The 5,163-nt window shown below is 43.1% G+C and overlaps 1 pseudogene; it reads left to right on the top strand.

Annotated features, from left to right (window-relative positions):
- The first annotated feature begins 2,289 nt into the window (after nt 1-2,289).
- LOC139453680 (uncharacterized) lies at nt 2,290-4,878 on the top strand (annotated as a pseudogene).
- The last annotated feature ends 285 nt before the right edge of the window (nt 4,879-5,163 follow it).

The raw sequence follows: 5,163 nt of genomic DNA, 5'->3' as shown, positions 1-5,163 counted from the left end.
ATCTTCACCCCTAAACTTAAAATACCCAAAATAGACACAACACTAGCTAGCCAAATAAATAAACAAACCGACCCAAACATAGCTAAAACCACCACACTAGCATACATACACGAAAATTGGCCAAATTGGTGTCACATTTACACGGACGGATCTTCAGATCCGACCTCCAAACACACAGGTTTCGGAGTCCATACCACACAACCAACTAAAACTACACAATCCTTCCGACTCCCAAACAACCAATCAATATTCACGGCAGAACTAATGGGCATGGCCTCAGCCCTCCATAGTCAAGAATCCAAAAACCACAATAAAATCCTAATACTTACCGACTCCCTAAGTGGACTGCAAGCCCTCAAAAACAAAAATACCAAAAACCGACCTAAATTAATAAATCTAATACTTAAAAGCTCCAACGACCTAACTAACGCAGGCAAACAAATAACTTTCTTGTGGATACCCGCCCACGTAGGAATATACGGTAATGAAAACGCCGATAAGGCAGCTAAACTATCCCTCAAAATCCCAGAAATAAGCTTAAAAAAAAATCACCAAAAAATGGCATAACCTATATCTAAACTCAAATAGCCAAATCAAAAAAGTACTCAGCAAACCACTAACCAAACCAAAAATTCACCATCCATCAAAAAAAATCGACAGAGTAATCACTAAACTCCAAACAGGACACACCAACCTAAATAACCACCTAAAAAAAATAAAAAAACATACTACAGGTAACTGCCCACACTGCAAACAACTAGAAACCCCAGAACACGCACTCATCTACTGCACACACTACCTAACACATCAAACCGCATTACAAACCACCCTCAATCTAAACCAGGCTCTCACTCTAGAAGCAATACTAAACCCACAAAATAAACTAGAAAACTTCAAGGCCTTAGGCGTATTCTTAATCAAAACGGAACTAATAAAACGCATCTAAAAACACTATAACCCACCAAATCAAAATTACATAAACACACAAAAATCCACCATACCCAGCTCCCTTAGTTCTCCTCCCTTACCCCATCGGCATCTATTCCAAATCTCAAAATTCCCAAATTCTATATAAGCAACCCCTAAAGCCCCCTCTTGGGTTGCACACACCACTTTCGCCCCTTTCGGAAACACATTAAATGGCCTGGCCGGGCCCGTGTGCGAAATATGCATCAGTCGGAAAGCGCACGTTAAATCTACAAAGTAAGTAAGTAAGTAAGAAGTGTCCCTCTGTCAAGGAACTTGTTGCCCACACTCACTCCCTGGGGTACAACAAGCCCCTGCTTTAAACATCCACAGGTAGGACCTCAGTAGCTGCTGCTGTGACCTCAGAATACTGTGCCCCCTGGTGTAGAATCTCAGTAGCTGTGACCTCAGAATACTGTGCCCCCTGGTGTAGAATCTCAGTAGCTGTGACCTCGGAATACTGTGCCCCCTGGTGTAGAATCTCAGTAGCTGTGACCTCAGAATACTGTACCCCCTGGTGTAGAATCTCAGTAGCTGCTGTGACCTCAGAATAATGTACCCCATAGTGAAGGATCTCAGTAGCTGCTGCTGCGACCTCAGAATACTGTGCCCCTGGTGTAGAATCTCAATTGGTGTGAACTCAGAATACTGTGCCCCTGTTGTGTAAGACATCAGTAGAAGATAATGTGGCCTCAGAATAATTTGCTCCACTTGTGTAGGACCTCAATATGACCTCAAAATTTAGTTCATGGGAAGTTTGTTGTGCTTTTCTTGTAACATATTTTATCACTATTGTTTTAATAAATTTTAGGAGAGGGGAGTCCGGGTTTGGTATGATGAAGACAAAGTGAGTATGTCATCAATTCAAGGACACATTAAATATGTCTTCTTTGAGATTGTAATATGATGGCTCTTTATCTTAATTTCTGATATGATAATTTTGAATTCTGAAAACCTTGTGGATGGGTCCAGGGGTTAGTGTAGGTTTACCAAAATACGAGCAGTGGAGATATAGAGGATGTCTACATTTTGTCTCTTATGGTACTAATGCAATACCACAAACATGACTGTCATGGGTGAGATACATATGCATAGTGCTGTCCTCATTACTAGATGGTATACCCATTCCAGGGTGACAGGGACACTCCGTGCCTGCGTCCTTCGAGCAGGAAGAGCCGTTCCAAGGACCACCAAGCTGAGAACAGTTTGGTTCTGGAAGATGATCACTCTCCATGCCTGTCTCCTGCCCCAAGGAGAAGCCGCCACACCAAGCTGAAGACAGACCCTCGGGCTGAGAAGCAGCTGATTCCAGTCTTTGCCAGGATGAGTCTGGAGGAGGTATCCGGACCTGCTGCTGCTGCTGCTGCTGCTGATGTAGCTTCAGAGAATCAGGGAGCTTCTTCACAGAGAGTCAGTATTTGTTTCATATATATTTGAGTTTCACTTGTGTGTGTCCAAATGAAAATGTCATCACATTAATGAATGTAATGGTACACAAGATACAGCAATATCAGATATGAACACTGAAAATTCCTTTGTTATAACCACCCTACAAACTACGAAAGATTTGTAAGACCATGTGGATATGTTTTCTGGTGACCATCATTCACAGCAAGGTTATTAAGAGTGACAGATTATATAGATGCTGATTTGATAGTCTTCTGGCCTTCCATAATAAAAGCTATGTTGTCCCTTGTAGGCCCAGGAGTGTTCTCACAAGAGGAAGCTCCATGACCTGAAGCTGGAGATGAGCAACAAGCGGCGCAAGGTGGAAGCCTCCCGTCAGGAACTCCAGGCCATCATTGACAGGAAGCTGAAGGAGCTGAGACAGGAGGTGAAGGAGATGGAGTGGAAGGAGATGGCAGCCTTTCAGGTTACGCAAGGTGTGGAGGAGAAAGCAAGCCAACTCCTCCTCACGAAGGACGTCCGCCAAGCCACACCCACTACAGAGACTGCCTGACAACTCTCAGCATCCAGGGAGCACAGAGGCAGCCTCTCACGGACACTTCAGTGGTAAGTTGGAGTGTTCATGTTGTTGATAAGTAGGTCTCTGTATGTTGGTGGGTGGGTGGTTCTAAGGGTTGTATGAAATTAGCTCCATATATGTGTGGAATTAAGTGTGTGGAGTGGTGGTTTTATGTCGGTGGGTTAAGTGGGTGGATGGATAGTTATATGTAGGTGGGTGGATGGGTGGTGTTATGGAGACATTTAAGTGGGTGAAGTGGTGGTTTTGTGTCCGTTGGTTAAGTGGGGGGATGGATAGTTATATGTAGATGGGTGGTGTTATGGTGACATTTAAGTGGGTGAAGTGGTGGTTTTATGTCGGTGGGTTAAGTGGGGGGATGGATAGTTATATGTAGGTGGGTTAAGTGGGTGGAGAGGTGGTTTTATGAGGGTGGGTTAAGTGGGTGGATGAGTGGTTTTATGTAGGTGGGTTAAGTGGGTGGATGGGTGGTTTCATGAGGGACAATTAAGTGTCTGGAGTGGTGGTTTTATGTAGGTGGGTTAAGTGGGTGGAGTGATGGTTTTATGTGGGTGGGTTAAGTGGGTGGAGAGGTGGTTTTATGTGGATGGGTTAAGTGGGTGGATGGATGGTTTCATGGGGGACAATTAAGTGTGTGGAGTGGTGGTTTTATGTCGGTGGGTTACGTGGGGGGATGGATAGTTATATGTAGATGGGTGGTGTTATGGAGACATTTAAGTGGGTGAAGTGGTGGTTTTATGTCGGTTGGTTAAGTGGGTGGATGGATAGTTATATGTAGGTGGGTTAAGTGGGTGGATGAGTGGTTTAATGTGGGTGGGTTAAGTGGGCGGAGAGGTGGTTTTATGTGGGTGAGTTAAGTGGTAGGATGAGTGTTTTTATGTGGGTGGGTTAGGTGGGTGTATGGATGGTTTCATGAGGGAGAATTAAGTGTGTAGAGTGGTGGTTTATGTAGGTGGATGAGTGGTTTTATAAAGGCGGTGTTAAGTTGGTGGATGAGTGGTGTTATGTAGGTGGGTTATGTGGGTGGATGGGTGGTTTTTACCCCGCCCCACCCTTTCTCTTGAACCACTTCTACAATCAACCCCCCTTCAAACACACCCACTCCGGCACCTGGGGTGATACAAACACTGATTTTGATAAATTTGATACATACTTATTCTCTGCATCTTATCAAGCCCTTACAACAATAAATATCTAGATAAATCAAGAACTGTGTTTTGTTTTCTTGTATCCTATTTGGTAAAATATGCCACGGACTTACCCTGAGGATCTCAGTTATTTGACTGCAGTATACTTGTAGGAAGTATATTCTCAAGGTATGTGCAACTGTTGCCCTGAGGATTTCCACAGTCAAGAACTTGACTGTTGTATACATAACCAGTACAGGTTAATACAGACTGCCTCTGTAGGAAGTATATTCTCAAGGTATGCATCATGCCCTGAGGATTCCCACAGTCATGTATTTGACTATTGTATACATAACCAGTACAGGTTAATACAGACTGCCTCTGTAGGAAGTATATTCTCAAGGTATGCACATCTGTTGCCCTGAGGATTCCCACAGTCATGTATTTGACTGTTGTATACATAACCAGTACAGGTTAATACAGACTGCCTCTGTAGGAAGTATATTCTCAAGGTATGCACAACTATTGCCCTGAGGGTTTCCACAGTCATGTATTTGACTGTTGTATACATAACCAGTACAGGTTAATACAGACTGCCTCTGTAGGAAGTATATTCTCAAGGTATGCATCATGCCCTGAGGATTCCCACAGTCATGTATTTGACTGTTGTATACATAACCAGTACAGGTTAATACAGACTGCCTCTGTAGAAAGTATATTCTCAAGGTATGCACAACTATTGCCCTGAGGATTTCCACAGTCATGTATTTGACTGTTGTATACATTACCTGTACAGGTTAATACAGACTGCCTCTGTAGGAAGTATATTCTCAAGGTATGCGCAACTATTGCCCTGAGGATTTCCACAGTCAAGTATTTGACAGGTTGACAGTACAGGTTAATACATATTGCCTCTGTAGGATTTATATTCACACAAAGTTGTGTGATTCCAATTTCTGGTACAGTATATTGATATTTACTTGAATTTTGAGTTCTCCAGGTCGGATCACATTATGGGATGTCACAATTTCTTTTCTTCCTGTGCTTCGGTGTTTGTCTGTTAATACTTAATTCATCAATAATCCC

This window comes from Haliotis cracherodii, unplaced genomic scaffold (genome assembly GCF_022045235.1).
Source record: "Haliotis cracherodii isolate W230 unplaced genomic scaffold, xgHalCrac1.p SCAF_10, whole genome shotgun sequence".
In the NCBI taxonomy this organism is placed as follows: Eukaryota; Metazoa; Mollusca; class Gastropoda; order Lepetellida; family Haliotidae; genus Haliotis; species Haliotis cracherodii.
This window is presented reverse-complemented; position numbering and strand designations above follow the sequence as displayed.